Source organism: Nelumbo nucifera, chromosome 8 (genome assembly GCF_055504915.1).
Source record: "Nelumbo nucifera cultivar China Antique chromosome 8, China Antique-T2T, whole genome shotgun sequence".
Taxonomy (NCBI): Eukaryota; Viridiplantae; Streptophyta; class Magnoliopsida; order Proteales; family Nelumbonaceae; genus Nelumbo; species Nelumbo nucifera.
In genome coordinates this window covers 48,966,983-48,989,535 of record NC_142656.1, presented here as the reverse complement: position 1 = coordinate 48,989,535, position 22,553 = coordinate 48,966,983, and the positions used below count along the sequence as shown (strand labels likewise).

Here is a 22,553-nt window from a genome sequence, read left to right as displayed (position 1 = left end):
CCTACTTTATGTTTTATCTCAAAGTCACTTATCTTTTTTCTGGTTTCTTCTCAAAAGCACTTGTCTTTTTTCTTGGTTTTTTTTTTTTTGAATTTTCTCATTTTAAAATTGAACAAATAACTTAAGTACTAAGCAATCACCTTTAAGACATTTTACACTCCTCATTAATTTACCATTCTCTCTCTCTCTCTCTCTCTCTCTCTCTTCCCTTTTTACATTAACTCTTTTTAAACTCTCTTCATTAATTATGCCATTAACCCTCTCCTTCAATAACTAATGCCACTAATTCTCTCTCATCTCAATTACTCCATTAAATTTCACAAAATTCATTAGCTTTATCTATATCTATATCCATTTCAATTTAATTATAATTTTATATGTTAGATATTTTTACATTTAATTGTAATTATTAGTAAAGATTAATTATATTGAAATTGAGATATTCAATAATATATTATTACTTAAATAATCTACTTAAATTTAAAATCATAATCCATTTATATTCCATTTGAAAATAATAAAGATTAGTTAACCATAAAAAATAATTTAGTAAGTTACTTAAATGAAATAGAAATAATTATTTATTATTAATTAATAATATAATAAAAAGAATTTAATTAGTAAAAGGAATAAGATAAATTAAAAACTAATATCAATTTAAAATTAATATAAAAATAATACAAGATTATCTACCAATTATTAGTTTTATAATTAAATTTTACTAATTTAAAACCAACTTAAGTTCTACTGAAAAATAAAAAATTAATATAGTTAATTAAATTTCATAAGGAATTTAAATTTAATAAAAACTTAATATACTTAATTAAATTTAACTTTTACTAATTTCAAAAGTTAATTTAAAATGTCAATTTTAAATATAGTTTAATTATTTTAAAATCAATTTAAATTCCATTTAAAAATAAGAAAAACTATAAAAACCTCCTTGGGTTTTCAAACAATCCTATGAAACTCCCTAGTGTTTTGACCTTAACAAAAACCTCCCTTATTGTTTTGAAGAAAGGTGCAAATACCATCCTTTCTCCATCATTCCATATAAAAAATGTTGAATTCAATTAATGGAGGGTAAAGTTGAAGAGTAAGGAGAATTATTTTTTAAGGTTATCTAGCAAAGTAAATTAGTGGAGGGTAAAGTTGAAACTTTAAATTGTGAATGATAATGCATTAACAATGATAAGCATATTTTGGTAACTTCAATGTCTTGTTATTAGGGGGTGTTCTGTATTGTGGATGAGAAATTGATGAGTGTGGACTAGTCCACACCACACCATGTGGCAGGAACCAATCTACACCACACCACAATCCACAACTGTTCTGAACTGTGGACAAACTGTGTGGACTGGACTAGTCCACACCACAGTGGCATTTTATAGGCGTGGTGTGGACCAGTCCACACCACACTTTTTGATTCCATGTATCTCATATACATTTTATGAATGATCTACACAGTTAATCATAAATATCTAATTTTTACATTTTATATGATAAATATATTGAAAAATACATCAATGAATTAATATTAACCGATAAATATTATTTTTTTATAAAAACAATAGTAAAATAATTAAAAAATTAAAAAGTATATTTTTTAAATATTTAAAAATATTATTTTATTAATAAAAACATTAAAATTTTATAAAAATTAAAAATTTAAGTAAAATAATTAATTTTACTTAAAAACTAGAAAATAAACACAAAGTTTATTTCACTAATACAAGCACAAAGTTTATTTCATTGATACAAGCACAGTTTCAAAGAAGGTAAGTTCATAAGCACAAAGTTTATGGTGGTGTAGCAGCGGAACCAAGGTTCAAAAAATTGATACAATACGCCTCGTATCGGGCGTATCGTATCATATCTTTTGGGTCCCGATACGCCTATTTACAGGTGTTTCGGGATCCTACTTTTTTTAATGAAAAATATAGGTTAAAAACTCCCCAAACACCAAATTTTGAAAAAAAAATCATATTTTCGCGTTGTTTAAAGTACTGATACGCCTTTGCCAATACGTAGAGGCATATTAATACTTTGAACCATGAGTGGAACTAAACAGAGAGTGAGAAAGAGAGAAAGAGAGAAACTTCAGCGGGTAGAGAGAAACTTATATCGGTAGGTGGACCAGTGGTGGAGAGTTGTAGCGGTGGAGAGCTTCAGTGGGCGAGCGGTGGAGACTTCCAACGGTAAAATGTGAAACAGACAATATAGGGTTTCAGCCTTTTAGGGAGAGTGTGAATAAGGGATCAAAAATAGACTGTGGACGAGCCCTATCCACGAGTTTTTCTCATGGACGAGATGAACACGGTGCCGAACACCGCCTAAAAAGCCAAGGGAAAGGAAGTATTTGTACTTTTTTTTCAAAACTATATGGAAGGCCATTGTTAGGGTCAAAACACAGAGATGGTTTATAGAATTATTATTTAAATGTTTTTATAATTTTACCTAAAAATAATAAAAAATTAATAAAAAATATTTTCAAAAAAATTGACCATTCTCACTAAAGCACAACTTAAATTATCATTAGACAAACTAGACATAACCAAAAGAATAATATTTCAATTGAACTTACATGAATTTCACTTAATTGAAAATGTGATAAAGCTCCATCCAAATTTTACTTATAATCCTAATTAGTAAATTTGCAAACCAAAAATAACCAACCTGAATTTGTTAGTATAGTTAAGATCTCTACTCACTTTCTCTCATTCATTAATTACTTTTTACTCTTTTTGAGGCTCTTAACTTGTGACAGACTAAATGCAATTTAATCATGCTATTTTAGTAACCAATGCAATTTAACAAAAGTAGAAATATTTTTCTCTCTCTCTTCATTAATTGTTTTTCACTCCTTTTTGAGGATCTTGTACTGTAACCAATGTTCTTTTAATAAGCTTAAATTGTATACCCTACCCTTTTTTCATGTTATAATAATATTTATTTAATTTTTGGGGTGAATGATACTTGGCAGGCTCTACTTTTTAGGCATTTTCATTGAGACTGTCGTAAACTTAAATGTTAAAATCAAGCAATTTTTTTCAAATCAACAGTCATTGGGCTTAAAAACCGACTTTGAATCGTTAGTTCGGTTTAGAAAATTGTGTGCAACCAAACCAATGGAGGTCTGAAACAGGTAAAATGATGCACTCAATTCTATGCCTTCATGGGCCTTCTATGCCTTCATGGGCCGAGTCGGAAATTGGATTTTAAGATGGTTCTAGAGGCTGGGAGAAAGGTTTGATTGTGGGATGCATTAGGTTCAAAGCTATTGTGAAGAAGATTCCAAACGGAGGACCCAAATTGAATATAGCTTCGGGTTTCAAGATGGAGAGGTTAACGATGTCGGAATTCAGATTTCATATTCTTGGTACAGTTGGACTCAAAATTTAGAGATCTATCTATTTATAAGGTCAGATTTCAGATTTCATATGGATTAGGGTTCAGGATAAAAATTGATTCTAATCAGACGATTGAAATCATTTCTAGCTTTTAGTCTTGAGATGAAGGGGTAAACAGTGTCGAATTTGAGTGATATTGGTGTTGTTGGATTTGGGTTTTGGGATCTACGTACCTATGGTCTCAGATTTTTGACTTGACGTGAGATGGGGTTCAAGATCAAAATAACCCTGACCGGACGATCGGAATTGGTTCCAGATTTGGGTCTTAAGGTGAATGGGTAAACAAAGTCGGATTTGGGTCATCTTGGTGTTGTTAGATTTGGATTTTTGGTCTATACATACCTATGATTTTGGATTTCTGCTTTGATGTGAAATGAGGTTCATGATCAAAATGACTCCGATTGGATGATCGGAATCGATTCCGACTTTGGATCTTAAGATGAAGGGGTAAACGATGTTGGATTCGGGTGATCTTGGTGTCACTGGATTTGGATTTTTTGGCCCTATGCACCTATGGTTTCGGATTTCTGATTTTATGTGAAATGAGGTTCATGATCAAAATGACTCTGATCCGATGATCGGAATCGGTTTTTACTACGAGTCTTAGGATGAAGCAATAAACGGTATTGGATTTGGGTGATCTTGGTATCATTTTATTCGGATTTTTGGGATCTACGTACCCATGGTTTTGGATTTTTGAGTCCCCAACTTTTGTAAAATTCCAAAAATACCTCCAAGTCGACTATAAGGTTAGCTGAATTATGCTTAAAACTAGAATTACTAAAAAAAATCTGAAAGGCACAAAAATGGAGTGTCTATAGATGATTTCTATGTTAAGGATAAGAGGACGAGGAAGGAAATATTTCAAAGACCACTCAAAAATGGTTTGTACACGTTTAGCTTAGTCGTTCTAAAGGTGCTACTCTTGTTGAGGAAAGGACTTCAGCCTCTAGTTGGTACTGCAAACTCGGCCATCCTAGTTCATCATTAACTAGTAGAGTTTTACAACAATTTCATTTACCAGTGTCCAATAAAGTAATGTCATTTTGTGACGCTTGTAAGTTAGGAAAGAACTATCAGCTTCCTTTTATGTCTAGCTCCACAGTTGTATCTACTCCTTTAGAGTTAATATTTTCAGATACTTGGGTCCAACACGAGTCATTTCTTTGATGCTTTTAATCTCTTCTCTTGGATTTTTCCAATGATAATAAATCTTTTATATTCAATATTTATTCATTTAAGAAAAATATTGAGAATATTTTTGACTGTCACATCAAGAAACTACAAATAGATGGAGGGCCTGAATAGACACATAGTTGAAATTGGTTTGACACTTCTTACTATGTGTGGTGTTCCTCGAGTATTGGTTTGATACATTTGAGACTACAATTTACTTAATTAATCGCCTTCCCACTTCTTGCTCGATGTGTATTTCTTGTCTATAACAGTCATCATCGTGACTACAAAGGTCTACATTTGTAAACAATACGCCTAGTGATATCTCGCAATGTTGTTTTTGATGAGAATGATTTTCCCTTCAAGGATGCTTTGCAATGCTCCTCTGTTGATACTATTGATAACAATTCCTCACCATCACCAGTTGGGCCTCTTATAGTTATTTTTCCATGTTCTAATCAGCAACATACTGCTATATGTTTACATATAGATACACTACCAATGTCACCCTCCATTGCTGCTTCATTCGACTTGCCTACAACACCACCATCATCATTTAGTTCTCCAATGGACACGCTTCCTCCTATAGTTTTTGTACATCTCATTACAAACAAGAGCTCAGTCAGGTATTGCCAAACCCAATCCTAATTAATGAGTATTTTATTAGAAGAAACCAAACCTTCTTCCTACATTAACTGCATGGATATTTTGGAGATTTTTATCTCTCTTTTTAGAGGATTCTAACAGAAGGGGTCTATTTACAAGTTATCACTAAATCAGAAAATTCAAGAGAGGTCATTGCAATTACCAATTTTAATAGGTTTCAGCAACAATCATATACTTGAGGGGGAAGTTTCAGCAATTTACCCTAATTAATTTGAGCCATGGGCATTAATCTTGAAGGTTATGTTTGGTTTGAAGGAAAAGGTGAGGAAAATAAAGGAAAGGTAGAGAAACCCATACAACGTTTGCAAAGGTTATGTTTCCCTACCTTTCCTTTCCTTCCCCTACTTTTTCCTTCTAACCAAACACAGCCTACGGGTCAATAAAACGGGCAGTGTCCAGGTAACGCAGGACGTGGGACATGGGTTGAATTGTCTAATCCCTGCATCAGTATTTGGATAATTATCACTACATGGTTTGACTCTAAACACTATGACTATAGGTTTCAAATTAAACTATTATATCGATGGGATTCAGATATCTAGAACTGTTCAGATATTATATATAATTAATAAAATAAATTGAGGAATGACTCTGCCAATAGATGAACGTCTTTGACATAGCTCTGCCATTGAGGAAAATGCTATAAGAAAACAGTTTCCTAGCTATTTCTTTGGTTGAGACACACCACTTCTTTCATTAGCCAAGTTAGTATAACTTCAAAATTAGAGACTGAAAAAAGCTAGATAGGGACTTCATCAAAATAATAATTTGTTCAACAAAATTATGCAGTTGATACAAGATCAGTTGCCATCAATAGTAGGTGGATTTTATTTGTCTGAATTTGAAACAAAGGCTCTCATTGTTTGCAGTGTGAAATTTCATTTGCATGGGAGTGCAAACAGCTAGGCATGCACCCCAGATGATGTGAAATCCACTGATGATACCCACATCAATATTGATGTTTCCTCCTAATATCAATTAATTACTGGACACCTCCTATTACCGTGGCAACAACAAGCTCAAGCTCAAGCTCAGCGACCCTTTGTCATCGCCAGCAACAAGGCCACCACCATCGTCACTGCTGTATCCATAGGCAAGCTCTGATAACAAACTCACCATCCCAGACTGTGGCTCATCGCTCGTCAGCACCACCACAACCTCCTTCATTGTGAGCCTTCTATGGGGCTCTGGATGGCAACACGCCAACCCAAGCTTCAGCACAACTTCCATGTCCTCAACTTCATACTCTCCGGTCATTCTGGCATCAGCCGCTTCACAAAGCTTGCCTTCTGAGTGAAGCTTCCTCACCCAATCTACCAACAGAGGTTGCTCAACCGAATCCGACCATGTCTCGATCGGCTTCCTCCAGCACCATCACCCCGAAGTTATAGACATCGCTGGCCGTTGTCGCCCCAACTTTCACCAACTCCGGCGCCATGTACCCGACCGTGCCCACCAGCCGTGTCGTAATCGGCGCTCTCCCGTGCTGGTACAGCTTTGCAAGGCCAAAATCTCCGAGCCGACCTCGCATTTCAGAGTCCAGCAAAACGTTGCTTGGCTTGATGTCTCGGTGGAGCACCAATTGGTCCCATCCATGGTGCAAGTAACTCAAGCCCTCTGCTATGTCCACCAGCACTCTTCGCCGTCCCTCCCAGCCCAAGAGCGCCTTTGGTTGGTCGAAGATCCAGTGGTTGAGGCTGCCGTTTGGCATGCAATCGTAGACCAGCATCAGCTCTCTGTCTTTCCTGCACCACCCTCTCATGTGCACCAAGCTCTTGTGTTGCAGCCTGCCCATGCTTGAGATCTCTGCCATGAATTCTCTCATCCTCTGCTTTGAGTCATGGCTCACGCACTTCACTGCGATCTCCAATTTGTTGGAAAGAGTCCCTTTGTAAACTCTGCGGAACCCACCAGACCCCAGAAGCTCATCTTTGGAGAATCCATTTGTGGCTTTGTAGAGATCTTCGTACGAGTACCGGTGAGACCAGTACTCGAACTCCCATTCCTCGCTCTCATCCTGTTCCTGATCATGTTCCACTCTCTTCATCCTGTACCGAAACCAGAACAACCCACACGAACATAGGATTGCCGAGACAACTGCTGTAGCTGTAACCCCGACCCTAAATCTTAAGGTCATAGATGCCGGTGCCGGTTCCGGTGCCGATGCCGGCAGCGGTGAGAAACTGGTCGGGAGGTCCGTTATGTTTATATCCCTGGCCACCCCGGTGTCGCTCAGACTCCAAGCTAAAATCCTCTGAGCCTCTACCCAAGTGACCGTTGAAGAAGAGAACCCGGCAAGCATGTTGCTGAATAAGTAGTTAGCGATTTTTGGGTCACGGAAAGTGATCAAAGGTTTGGATGGTCGGGATATGCTCGCCGGTGCAATTGTAACGTTGATTTGAAACCCAGCTCCGTCGAATTCTACCCAAGCGCGTATATTTTGGCCGCTACGCATATCGATGGGAACGAAGCCTCCGGCGGAGTCATAGCAGCCAGCAGTTTCAGTTTTGACAGACTCGATGTTATTGAAGTTGATACCGACGTGATTCCCATCTGGGTCATTGAATTCTGGGTTCTGGCCCGTATCGAACTCAATGACCAAGAGGGGGAAAGGAGATTGAACATTGGCATTCGAAAATAGTCCAAAGAATTGCCCCGGGAGAGCGCCGGCAGGGAAGGTAGAGTTGGAGAGAACAAAGGCAAGGCCAAAGCTTGGGGATGAATTGCTAGAAGGGAGGATATTGAAGACAAATGAGGTCGAAAAGGATGAGATGCTCGTAGTTCCGGTCACCATGGGAATTGGTTCGGGGTAAAAGGCTCGCCCGAAGGAGAATTTAACGGAATCATCAGTAAATCGGATGACCCCGGATTCGGCTCGAGCATCGCCAGCGTATAAGAGATCATAGTTGGTGAAGGAATTGAAGAGGAAATCAATAGCTAAAGCAGAAAGGGAAGTGATGGTGACGATGATGATGATGAGGGAGAGAACGAGGACGATCGAGGACAACATTGGGTAACATGTGGCCGGTTCCCGTTCAGCTGAGCGTCTTCTGAAACCACCCAGAAACTAAAAATTGATTAAGAATGAACAAATTGACTGAAGAATAATAGCTCCGATTTTCCTTCTGCGTATAAGGTCAAGCTGAAAATTCTAAACACACTAGCAGTCAACTTTAACCAACTATAGAATAAAATATCGCATGGAGTTCGGATTTCCTGCTCACAACCACTTCACATTCACAGTTTGTGGAATTCAAATCAGATTTTAGAGCCATGGAAGATGTTATAAATATATATATATATATATATATATTTATTAATAACAACATGAGGACTTTGACATTGAGGAAATGATTTCTACTTTCTAGTCCTGGGCATGATCAGATGGGCAGTGGATTCTTCTCTTCTGGTGGAAAATATGAGAGATGATCCAATGAAGTATTTTGGTGCTTGCATTTGTTTCCTATTTTAAAGGAATTTGGGTTGCCCACGACGAGTTTTGCAAAAAATTTAATTGCTCTCCGGCCAGATTTCGATGCCATTGTTGAAATTCCAAATCTGGGATTTTCCCGTCTAAATAATTTTTTAATTATATATATTAAAAAGACTCATTTACTAAAATACCCTTATAATTTACAACTGATTTACTTAATCGACCTTTATTAAACCCTTTATATTTATGTCTACATATGGCTTTTTTTACAAAGTATATATACATATGCTGACCATATAAACAGAGTGGAAAAATCCCATGCTTTTATATTCGAAATTACCCCCTAAATCAATATTATAACAAGCTTTTAGAAAGAAACAATGTTTGATTTTCAAATTTATGAAAAAAAATGTCTGCCTTCATTACAATGACGAAGAGCGAACAATGGCATCCATCAACAGTGGTGTGTATTCCTTATTCTAATAGACAATAAATTTTACCGAATAGAATTTCAAGCATGTTTGCACCAAGGACAAGAATGATATTTTCATTTTTGTTTTTCGTAGATTAAATTTGTTAAGGGATGTTAAAGTCAAAATTGTTGTTTTCTACTTCCATCTAATGAAAGGTCGACTAAGTAAATTGATTACAAATAATAAGGGGTGTTTCAGTAAAATGCAAATTAAATGATAGATTTTAATAAATCCATGAAACTATAAAATGGTATTTAGTAAATGGCCCTATATAAAAATACATAAATACAGAACATATATATATATATATATATATAATAAATGCATATACTATATAGTTGGACTTGGATGGATCAAATCCACATCTGATCCAATTACTATACAGAATACCCTTTATTTGTGTTTAAAGAGACAAACAAAGGATAGTATTAGCATATTATAACTTAGGTGCTGTTTGGCAAGTCTTTTTACAAAGATCTTCTAGTAGCAGCTCAGATGGCCAAAACGACATATTGAGCTTGGGGGGTCTTCTCTTTAAAGACAAAAAACTCTTTGATTAGTGGATTGGTCTGCCAAGCTTTTAAAAATGTGTTTAGAGGCCATCTATCATGCAAAAGACCAGAAAGCTTTATTTAAAGCTTTTTGAAATTCGGTGTTTTCGGGTATTTATGTACACGTCCTGGGTTTTGGTTACCAAATGAAAAATGACTGGTTTTCAGCCTTTCAAGCTTATTGAAACCCAAAAGACCACATGAAAAGAATTGCCAAAAACTGCCTTAATTGCTAACTATAGGAGCCTTTTGCAGAATTTTCATAATTACATTATCTCCTTCATTCCCCGTGCAAGCAATAAAATTTCCTTCACTTGATTTGAATGTTGTGTTCTTATATTTATATGGTCCAATATAAGAGACATTTTCAGTTCATTTTATTATAATATATAATACTTTGGTAATTTTTAGTTTAATATATCGGATTTGATTTTAATCCGATTTCAAAAAAATCAAAATTAGGTTGTAGCCCTGAAAGATAGTTAAAAGAAAGTACCATTCATTGGAGTCTAGACTCAGATGTGGTCAATATCAATCTAACACACTCAATTGATTAAACCCTATTGAACTGTGAAGTGGGTTTACTTATTCCAACCCAATTAAGACTTTAACTGATTATCGATATAATTGAAAACACCAAGGGTCTAAATGCAATAAAGATTCTAGAGGAGTCTTGCATTAATGAGACTGCTTTGTGCCACATTTAAAGTAATTGAGTTATTCTATTATTAGGGGAGAACTAGTATGGCTTAGTTAAATTTAGTGTATATATTTGTGTAAGGAAAAACCGAAGAAAAGAACACAATAAATTGAGATTCAGAGCAAGAGAGGCAGTAAAATAAACGAAACTTGTTAACAAAGGTGCAGATACAACAAACCTAGAGTTCAAATAACAATTAGATAATAAGTATAAAATACAATAGCGAAGCAATTAGAACATTTGAACTGTTGTAGTCAAGGCATAAGATTGAATATCAGTAATACTCGGAAAAGGAGCAATAATCTGGATATTCAGAAATGAATATTCTAAGACAATCACCAGAAAAGGGAAAGGATTAACAAATGAAGACAAGAAATAAAATTTGTTCTGTTCCTAATATGCACAATATTATAAGGCAGAATCAAGTTTGAAACCGTGCATATGAAGTGTAGCTAAGCCAGGAATAATATTTTTTTTATTCTTGATGTTATTGGCGTGTCCAAATCAGAAGCATCTTAGACAATGGGGCTGCAAATCAACAGCAAAACAGCATTCTAAGACCGCCAAACTATCCGCATACAACCCAATTAAAATGATATTAACAGCGACAACAAGTGGTAAGCACAGTTAGAATAAATGAAGCAAATGAATAAGTATTAAATAGAATAGTTTAGATCTTTCCTGATTATCAATGATGAGTTGTTGTTCATGCCAACAACAAGCTTCTTCTCTGGCATGCATTGCTAATGGATGCGAATGGTTGACGTTAGGCTACAGAAGCGTTGTTGTGAAGATGTTAATAGTGGTTGCTGCAGTTGCTTGCCCCAGTGAAACAAGAAAAAAAAAGTGGATTGCTATTGCAAGGATGTTAATCACTTGGTGCCGATCTAAAATTGAAAATGATAATATGGGGATCTAAAAGGAATTTTGTGTTGCTCTGTTGAATGAAAGAGTATTGGAGACGTTCCAAACTTCTTCTTTTTTTAGGGCTGATTTTAGGGATTTAAAGAGGGTTGTCAAGAGACGTTAGGGAGAGGGAAGAAAGAAAAGGAAAGGGGAAGATGAGAGAGATTTTGGGAGCAAGAATGGTAAGTAATGCTGTACAATCTGGGCACTCCTAGCCGGCTGTGACTTGGCTTCTGCTTGGGACGGGCGGCACCTGAGAGGAAGAAGAAGGTGAAGGATTCTTAGGGAGCCCTCCTAGTGGAAACACTCCGATGGGTAAGTTAGAACTGGAGAAATCTCAAAGGAAGAACAGAGAGTAAGAGTGCTGAAAGTGCTTAAGTTTCAATACCTTTGCTTTGTGAGGGTCAGGGTCCTTTTATACCGGAGCTCGGTCACATCAGGCATAGCCATCATTGCCCTAGCCATTATTGACAGGGTAGAGGTGGCAAGTGCAGGCTGCTATTACAGGCCACTACTACAGGGCACGGAATCGTCAAGCGTGCCATGCCTTTCAGCGACGGCAAGCAGAACGCCGCTTGGCAAGGGATCCGAGCACTGCCACTAGATCCGGCAGGTACGGATGTCAGGCAGGCACGGATGTCAGGCAGATCTCCCTGCAGTCTGCCAAGCTACCGTGCACCGAACCACCTGGAGTAGGTTTTCCTTGCACCGAGGCGCTAAGGTACACCGAGGTGCCCGAACTGGAGGCGAGTTTTAAGTAAGTACGAGCAGGAGTCTCGATGGTGCTGTCTCGAGGTGTTTCTCCCTCGAGACACTTAGCCAAAAGTTGGGGTGCTTCCTTCTTAGGAAGGGAGAGCTCGAGTCTCAGGAGGAGCTCGGGTCCCTTCGCATGGGGGAGCTCGAGTCTCAGGAGGAGCTTGGGTCCCTTCCCATGGGGGAGCTCGAGTCTCAGGAGGAGCTTGGGTCCCTTCGCATGGGGGAGCTCGGGGTGCTCCACCACAGGTTTCGGGGCGAGCTGGGCCTTGCTTCTCGACGAGCTGTCACACCCACCGAGTTGTTTGGTCGAGCCTCGGCGAGCTCGCTACGCCGAGTAGTGGCCAGGCTATCACGTTGAGTTGTCACTTATGCCAGGTCATGTCCACGTGTCCCCATGCTACGAGGTCGGGCCAAATTACCCTACATCACTTTTCCCCCACTCCCCGTGCTAGCGGTGTTGACCTAGCATGGGGAGTCCGTAGTCTGCCGGGTGGATTTGGCTCGGAGTCCAAACTTTCTTGTCTGCCAGTTCATAGGTTGGACCGGTCTTCTACTCGGTTCTGCCAGGCATAGCTTGGCTCGGATACAGTCTATGTGCGGACGTCACGCAACTTATAGATTCTGCGGACGTAAAAAAATGCGCTAAACTGATTTCACCTCGAAGATCGCACAGTCGATTTTCATGAGGGTCGTCAGATTGCTTCGATCTCGATTGTTGATGCCCAGGGATAGTGGCTATAAATAGTGGGGGTCCTGGTCATTTTCCTTCGACACAAACATTCAGCTGTAGTCTTGAGCTCGCATCCAAAGCCTTCAGCTCACGTCCAAAGCCTTCAGCTCGGGTTATTTCCGTTCCAGTCCGGTCTTATTTTTCTTTGGTGAGTCACCCTAGCTTCTTCCTTAGTTTCAATTATGTCTCCTTTTGATAGTCTTTTAGATGAGCCCGAGGTGCCCAGGGTGGGTACCTCGGCTCAGGGTAACCCTATCGAAGTCTAGTCTCCCGAGGCGCGGGAGGCCTCGGGTCACCAGGCATCCACCTCTCACCGAGTTCGGATGCCGGATAGGTTCGGACCCTCCACCATGACCTTGGAGAGGCTCCGCCAAATCATTCGGCAATATAACTTCCCAAGGGAGTACACCTATAGTTTACCTGCGGGGAACTTCCCGTGGGAGCACGGCCCTGATGAGGTCATGATCTTCCGAGAGCAGCTCATAGCCGGGCTATGCCTTCCCTTCCACCCACTCTTAGTGGAGGTCCCGAAACACTTCAACAGACCAACTTCACCCGAACTCGGTCCGTAATGTGGTCGGGACCATCTCTCTTTGTTATGAGTACATCATGCCCCTTAACTTGGACATATTTTGCTCCATCCTCACCATCAAGAAGAGCGCTTCATGTGTTCTTCCCAAGCACAGAAGGTCTTACTACTTGTCCCCCCGCCCGGGCTTTAAGCTAATGCACAAGCTTCCTAGTAAGGTTCCGGCCTGGAAGCAGGACTACTTCGTAGTCCGGAATCCTACGGGGTGGCCCTTCCCCACTCACTGGAGAGCGGCTATCCAAGACCCTGGCGTCATACTCGACAGGAAGACCAAGGAGGCATTCCAGTCGTGGGCTGAGGTCGCTGTGATTTTAGAGATTATATCAAAGAAGGTATGCTTTTCCAGGCTAGCTTGAGCCCGGGTAAGTAGTTAGTACCTTAGTTGTTTGGCCTGCTCTTCTTTTCCCTCTTTTACTCGAGTACCAAAACCGAACTATTTTGCAGGTCCTATAGAGGCAGACAAACTCAAGGGAGACCGGCTCTTTAAGCATATGAAGGGGAGGAAGAAGCAGGCTGCCAAGAGAGCTCGTATCGAGTCACCACCTGCCCCCACTCCCGAGCCCCAGCTTCCACCGGCTCCGATCTCTAAGCATGAGCTCCCTGAGGCTCCTCCGATCATCGACTTGGTGGAGTCCCTACCGCCTAGGGAGCCTGAGGCCTCGGTTGAGGCTGTTGTGAGGTCGGCATCTGAGGCCGAGGTTGCCACCGGAGCAGCTAACGTTGCAGTTGGAGTCTCCGCCGAGCCCATTCACACAGTCGAGACGGCTGTCTCCAGTTGGGGGAGCCCGGATGGGAGCCGAAGCATCCTGCTCCCCCAATGCGGTCTTCGAAAGAGCAAGGGGGCCACTTACTCCGAGGAGATTTCGGTTTGGGCCGATATGCTCAACCCTACTCAGCTTGGAGCCCGAGCTGCCACCCACACTATGGTGGTAAGTTTCCTTCCCTTTTCTTTTCCTTTTGTATTTGTGCTTCTTTGGTACTAACTATCTTCTTTGTCAGGCGAACTCCGCCGTGGATGCCCTTACCCTTCAGTCCGAGAGGAACCTAAAGCGGGCTTTGACTGCCGAGGAGTCTTCCCGCTCTGCCCATACCGAACTAAGGATAGCTCATGAGCAGATCCATCGGTTGGAGAGCAGTGCCATGGCCCAGAGGGGCATCATCACGGCGCTTACGACGAAGAAGGACGAGTTGGCCCGTGAGAACAACGAGCTGAGGGGCGAGATGGAGGCCCTTAAAGAGGAGTTGACACATGAGAGGGCCGTGCTGAAAGGCGAGCTGGATGCCCTTAGAACAGAGACGGAAGGCCTCAAGGAAAATAAGACGGTTCTTCTGCACGAGGTGGAGTACCTCAAGGCAGACATCGCAGAGAAGGCTGAGATCTTCACACAGGCGATAGAGGAGACGAAGGCCAAAACCGTGGCTGATAAGTTTGATAAGTTTGATGCTGTTCTGGGGGAGGCCTACCGCAAGGGGTTCAAGCTCAGCAGGTGGCTGATAAGGGATTCGTACCCCGAGCTTGACACAAGCGCCATCACCACCTCGCAAATCACGGGCGAGATAGCTCATCAAGCCACGGAGGACCCGGACTCAGAGGAGGAGGGTGGTGACGAAGAAGATACCCTTGACCAGCCTGAAGCTCCTGAGGAGGTCTCACGCGAGGGTGGGGAGCCCCCGAAGTAATTACCTTTGTACTCCGAGCCTGCGAGCTCAGTCCTAGTACTTTGTTGTTTTCCTTTCTATTGAACTCGTTGTACAAACTTTACCTGTTAATGAAATTGACCCTTTTCCAAGTATTGCTTTATCTAAGCTTATCATGGTTGAGTGTGTGGAGTGGTTTGACGTAGTAAGGCATAGTAGGGCGCATGCCCGAACTGTCTTGTGGCGTGCACAGGTGATTAACATAGTAAGGCATAGTAAGGTGTATGCTCGAACTGCCTTATGACGTACACCGAGGTGGTTAACATAGTAAGGCATAGTAAGGTGTATGCCCGAACTGCCTTATGACGTACACCGAGGTGGTTAACATGGGCATAGTAAGGCGTATGCCCAAACTACCTTATGACGTACACCGAGGTGGGCTTAGCGCCATAGGGTCTACTGGTCTGCTCACGCCCTCGATGCAGTGTGCTATGGTGTCGAGCTCCTTGGTCAGCTCAGTGTTTCAGCCCTTTACGTTCATTCGCGCCATAGAGGTGGCTACTTGAGCCCGAACTGCCTTTTGGCCCTTGAGCCTTGAGAGTAACCCGCGGTCTACTCCGTTACTCATAGGTAATACTGTCTTAGGTTGATAATATTCCATGCCCAAGGTACTTGTTTCCCTTCTAGGGTTTCAAGCTCGTATGTTCCTTCCCTGAGTACTTGCTTTACTCGATAGGGTCCTTCCCAGTTCGGACCGAGCATGCCAACGCCGAGCTCAGGCACCATAACCTTACGGAGAACTAGGTCACCAACGCAGAGAGTCCACTTTTTGACCTTGGCGTTATAATACCGAGCTACCCTTTATTGGTAGGTCGCGATCTTGATGTATGTGAGGTCCCGTACTTCTTCAAGCAGGTTGAGGTTGGTATGTAGCTCGTCTTCATTTGCTCTGTCCTCGTAAGCTTCTAATCATAACGAAGGGACTTTAATCTCGACTGGAATGACTGCTTCGGTGTCATATGTAAGGTTAAAGGGGGTTTCTTCTATGGCAGTCTTTTCCTTGGTACGGTAGGACCATAGTACACTGGGCAGCTCGTCTGTCCAAAGTCCCTAAGCTCGGTCGAGGCGCGCTTTTAGTGCTCAAAGGATAGCCCTGTTTTTAACTTTTGTTTGGCCATTTGACTGAGGGTGCGCCACCGAGGTGAAGTTCTGCTGAATTCCCATGTCTGGGCACCAGTTTTGGAACTGGATGTCTTCGAACTGCTTACCATTGTTGGAGATCAGTACCCGAGGTAATCCGAAGTGACACACTATGTTCTTCAAAACGAAGTTTTGCACGTTCCGAGTCGTAATTGTTGTGAGAGGTTCAGCTTCGACCCACTTTGTGAAATAGTCCACTGCCACCACTAGGAACCTCCTTTGTCCTGTTGCTGTTGGGAATGGCCCGAGTAGGTCAATCCCCCATTGTGCAAATGGCCATGGGCTAGTGAGGTATTTTAGGTTGGCAGCAGGCTGGTGGTGGATGTTGGCGTGCTTTGACACTTGTCGCATTTTTTGACAAGCTCGGTTGCATCTTCTTTCATCGTTGGCCAGTAATACCCCTGTCGTAGTGCTTTCTGAGCGAGGGCCCTACCCCCCAAGTGTCCGCCGCACAGGCCTTCATGAGTATCGCGGAGGATGAGCTCGGTTTCCGAGGGTCGCAGGCAGCACAGGTAGGGGAGCATGTAGGATCTTCGGTGCAGCTATCCGTCTATCATGACATATTTGGCTGCCTAACGCTCTACCCTCCTGGCAGCATTACGATCTGCAGGGAGGGTCCCATGTAGCAGGAAGCTCGTGAGCGGATCAATTCAGCTCGGCTCTACTTGAACGACGGGAGCTACCTCCTCTGCCCCCTGAGAATGCTAGGCCGAGGCAAGTCCTCTATATACACGGTCCTCATGGTGTTATCACCAGTGCTAGCTAAACGGGATAGTGCATCGGCCTCGGCATTCTCTGATCTTGGGATTTGCTAGATGAAGTATGACCGGAAGTTGAGCAGAGCCCCTCTTACCTTGGCTAAGTATGCTACCATGGTTGGTTCACGGGCTTCGTACTCACCAATAACCTGATTTACCATGAGCTGGGAGTCACTGCAGACGATGACGTGCTTGGCTTTCACTTCCTTTGCCAGGTCCAACCTGGCTATCAGTGCCTCGTACTCTGCTTCATTGTTGGATGCCGCGAACTCAAAGCGTAGTGCGTACTCTAGTTTCACACTACTTGGCCCGCACAGAACGATCCTAGCTCTGCTACCCTACCGGTTTGACAAGCCATCTACGTGAAGGATCTGGGATTCATCATCCCATTTCGGGCTTGACCTAACTAGGAGAGATATCGCGCTAGTTGCTACTCCACGAGGCTTGAGTTCAACCGGCCCGGGAACCCCAGGCTCGCCCGCACTGGGGGCCTCGTGTTCCACCGGCCTAGGGACCTCAGAACTGAAGGTACACTCTTCGACGAAATCTGCTAAGGCTTGGGCCTTGATAGCAGTTTGCGGTTTATACTGGAGTTCGTATTCGCTGAGCTTGATGGCCCACTTCGTTAGCCTTCCTAAGACCTCGGGCTTGAGCAGGACTTGCCTCAAAGGTTTGTTGGTAAGGACAACGATGGTGTGAGCCTGGAAGTATGAGCAAAGTTTTTGGGCCGCTGTCACCAGTGCATAAGCTCACTTCTCTATCTCGGGGTACCTCGTCTCTGCACCCTGCAACAATTTACTAACATAATAGACGAGCCATTGGACCCGATCTACTTCTCTTATTAGTACTGATCTGACCACCTCGTCGCTCGCCGAGGTACAACTCTAAGACATAACCCTCTTCAGGTCAGGTTAAGACTGGGATGCTGGCCAGGTGCCTTTTGAGCTCGTTAAACGCGAGCTGGCACTCTTCAGTCCATTCAAAACCTTTGTTTTTTATGGCCTTAAAGAAGGGCAAGCAGCGGTCAGCTGACTTGGACACGAAGCGGTTCAGGGCAGCTAGCCGGCCGTTCAACTTCTGAACCTCCTTTAACTTTCGGGGTGGTCTCATTTCTAGGATGGCTTTAATTTTGTCCGGGTTGGCCTCAATGCCTTGCCGGTTGACGATGTACCCTAGGAATTTACCCGAGGTGACATTGAAGACACACTTATTCGGATTTAACTTCATATTAAATCTACGCAAGATTTCAAAAAATGAGTGTAAATCTTGTATTAATTCATGTGAAAATCCCATTGGATTTTCACGACCATGTTGTCTACATAACACTCTACTTTTTTGCCAACAAGTGGCTTAAACAGCTTATTTACAAGTCTTTGGAAAGTAGCCCCAGCGTTCTTCAGCCCAAAGGGCATGACCTTGTAGCAGTACAGGCCGAACTCGATTATGAAGGCAGTTTTCTCCTCATCAGTTGGGTCCATTTTGATTTGGTTATATCCCAAGTAGGCGTCCAAGAAGCTCAGCAAATCGTGCCCCGAGGTCGCGTCCACTAGCCGGTCGATCCTGGGAAGAGGGAAGCAATCCTTTGGGCAAGCTCAGTTCAGGTCGGTGTAGTCGACGCACATGTGCCACTTACCGTTAGCCTTTTTTACTAGAACGGGGTTGGCCACCCAGCTCGGGTAGTGGACTTCCCTGATAAAATCGGCTGCAAGGAGTTTCCCGACCTCCTCGTCGACTGCCCTCCATCGCTCCAGGGCTAGGTTGCGTTTCTCTTGTCTAACAGACCTAACTACAGGATCAGTATTAAGTCTATGAATGATAATGTTGTGGTCTATGCCGGGCATTTCTGCCGCTGACCATGCAAAAACATCTAAATTTTCAAGTAAGAAGCTTACCAGTTGAGACCGCAGGGGCTCCTCAAGAGAAGCGCCAATCTGAAGTAACCGAGCTGGGTCTTCTATTGAACCCAGGATGGGGATGGTCTCCTCGGTAGGTGTAGCTTGCTCCACGAACTACTCTGTAGGTCGCCCTAGCTCGAGGTCATCAATTACCTTGCCCTTCCATTTGAGGGCGGCTACGTAACACTTACGGGACTCGAGCTGATCGCCTCGTGCCACTCCGACTCCAAAGTCTGTAGGGAACTTCATTGCCAGGTGGTAGGTGGAGACTACCGCTAGCAAGACATGGGTGATGGGCCGACCTAGTATCGCGTTGTACGGAGAGGGGGTCGCAACCACTAAGAACTCGTGATTGAGCCTTACCACAATGGGCCAGGTACTAGGGCTGCTCATAAGAATGCCCAACCCGACCAAACCGACCAACCGGGACCGACCGAACCCGAGTCGGCCGGGTTTTCATCAGTACCGATCGGTTTTCGGGTTGGGAAAATATATAAACCGATATATCGGGTCGGTTTCGGTTTTCTTGTGTGAAAACTGAAACCAACCCGACCCGAACTGAACTAGTAGTTCCTAGTTTGAGTAGTTTCCTACTTAACTATAACTAGTCTTCTAGACTTCTACTAGAACTAGAAGGCCCATTAGGCAATTACAATTAGAATAGGCAATATATCATACTTTCTAACTTTCTATAGTCTTTTACACCAAATAGGCAACCCATTAGGAAATTACAATTAGAATTCAATTAGGTGTCATTTTTTAGTTTTTTACCTAGATTAGAATTCAGAAGGTTTCTAATTTTCTATTTTATTGACAACTTTTGTCTTCTCTTAATATCTTCTATTCTCTAACTTGGTTGGTCTGCCCCCCTCAAGTCCTCAACTGAAGAAATCTTCTATTCTCTTAATCTCTTGATCTCTTCTATTCTTATTCTCTCAACTCAAGGCCTCAAGCTCAACTGCTCAAGTCTCATTCTCAAAGTCTCAACTTCAGTCATTCAAAGGTTAGTATTTATTTATTTATTTTTTTAATTTAATGCATGTTACAAGTTGATATATTTTATTTGTGTTTTGTTTAAGTTTAAGCTTTGACAAAATCCAGTTAATGATGATATATTTACACAAAAAACTTCAGTTTTGTATGAAAAACCTCATCTATTTAAAATTTTAAATATATATTTCAGTTTTAATTTAAATATATTTTATATTTAAAACTATTAAATAAAGATATTTCAGTTTTACATAAAAACCGAAATATCTGAAAAAATTTATATCTAAAAAATATATATTCTGAAATATATGAGATATATATTTCCAGAAAATATATATTCCAAATTTCCAATATATTTTATTTGTATGTATATTTTTGTTTATATATGTATTTAAATATAGGAGCAAAACCGAAACCGACCCAACCCGACTCAAACCGACTAGGTCGGTTGGGCCTATCAGTGGGTCGGTTTCGGTTCCCACCTCAAGTAACCCGACCAGGTCAGATCGGTTGGTAAAACCCCAATAAACCGACCCAACCTGACCCGTGAACACCCCTACCAGGTACCGACCTCCATCGGTACAGTGACTTTCCCTAGAGGCCTGACCTCCTCACCACTAAATCCCACCAGTGGAGTGCTTGCGGGCTTCAGGTCGCTTTCTGGGAGCTGAAGCTGATCAAAGGCTGCCTTGAAGAGGATATCCACCGAGTTGCCCGAGTCTACCAGGATGCGCCTGACCTCGAAGTCGTTGATTTTGATCTTGATGATGAGTGCGTCATCGTGGGGGTAACGGACCCCTCGCGCATCGTCTTCAGTGAAGAAGATCGGATCTTCCACCCTTGGCCGTTTTGGGGGGTTTAGTTCTTCTCTGGTGGCTTCGCGGGCTGATGACCGAGCTGCTGCCGAAGTGTAGCCTGCAAAAGTCAATCCTCCGACGATTACATGGATGGTTCCCCTGGTCTCTCGTCTGGAGGCTGCCTGTAAGGCTACACTGCCTATCTGTTGGACTCGGGGGCTTCTTTATTCTGCTCCCCGTGCTGACCTGCTTTATTATTATTACTGCTATGCTGTACAAAATTTCTCAAATATCCACAACGAACGAGTTCTTCTATCTCATCGTGGAGATTCTTACAATTTGTTGTACTATGATCGTGATCTCTATGGAAACTACAATATAGGTTTTTGTTCCTAACATTAGGATCGGCCTTTAGCCGAGGTGGCCACTTTACATATAGAGCATCCTTGATTGCCATGAGGATCTCGGCCCATTTTGTGTTGAGGGGCGTAAACACCCTTTCTGCTTTCCCTTTTTCTTTTTTCAAGGACGTGCTCATGTTAGACAGTTTTGTATGCCCTTAGCTTCAATACGATTTGATGTACTTTTGATATTTAGTGTAAATAAATAAAGTGCATGTTTGATTCATGTTGTTTGGTATAATTCTGTGTAAGACCCTAAAACTGGACACTTATAGAGACTCGTGTTAGTTTTAAATGTTCAAAGCCATTGGATAAGTCTGGGGAGATTTATCCTACCAAGGCTGATACTGGTGTGCCACCAAGTGTTGGGATGGCCTGTCTCGGCCACCAGGGTAAGACCCAAGGCACATGTAGTATGGGATTACTCGAATCCTTGAACCGGACCAGATTTCCAGTATTGCCTTGGACCTTGGAGACAGATGGGCAAAACTGGAAAGTTACACCTGACCCGTAGACTCGATTATGACACTTCACTAGGTGTTGGATTGAGCTGTCTTTGATATGCCAATTAGTGAGATCCTTAGCGGGGATGAAAACCTAGGTATGTTGGGACAGTTTGAGAATTCATCTGAGTGGGTGATCATAGTGACAGGAACAGCCCCTTTGTCGAACAAAGGTAATGATTGGGAATGCACTCTCTTTGATGGAAACCAAACTGCCGACAGTTGATTTCAATCGTTGGAATTTTGTTTTGCAAAATTAATATATATATTTGTACGGTTTCAAAATGTTTGCAAATGGTTTTAATTCCCAGGATCCATGTGGGTGGAGAGTGCGGCACTGTTCCTTACAGCCGAGGGAGAGGACCTCTCTTGTCGGGCAATGCTTGATCATTAAGGGCTGAGAGGTTAAGTGTAAGACCATTTAGGATAGTCCCTGATGGGCTAATCTTGCACCTGCCCATAGTCCCTGGGTTTTTATAAGATGGCTTGGCCCAGGGACCACTTAATGTAAGTGTTGGGCCTAGACCTGTTCATGGGCCGGGCCGGGCCTGGCTCGGGTCGGGCTTTTACTATGTATTAACAAATTTTATTAAGGTCCGAGCCCGAGCCCGACCCGACCACCGGGCCTACAACTTGGGCCTGAGCCCGGCCCTCATAAAAAGCCCGAAGCCCGAGCCTGGGCCCGGGCCCGAAATTTAGCCTATACTATTATTATTATTATTAATGTTGAAGCAGCTGAATAGAGAGAGAGATATATATTGAAATTATAAAGAAAATAATAATATATATATATTAAATTATAAATATATCTTTTAATAAATATTATATTATTTATATATTTTATATAATATATAAAATACATATTATATATTTTATAAAATATATAATATTGAGTCGGGCCAGGCTTTTTTGACAAATCCCGAGCCCGGCCCGAAACACAGTCGGGCTTCCTATGTTAAGCCCGAGGTCAGGCCCGCGGGC

At 42.2% G+C, this 22,553-nt stretch overlaps 1 pseudogene; it reads right to left on the bottom strand.

Moving 5' to 3' along the window:
- Nucleotides 1-6,004: 6,004 nt before the first annotated feature.
- Nucleotides 6,005-8,481, bottom strand: LOC104611745 (L-type lectin-domain containing receptor kinase S.1 pseudogene; annotated as a pseudogene).
- Nucleotides 8,482-22,553: the final 14,072 nt, after the last annotated feature.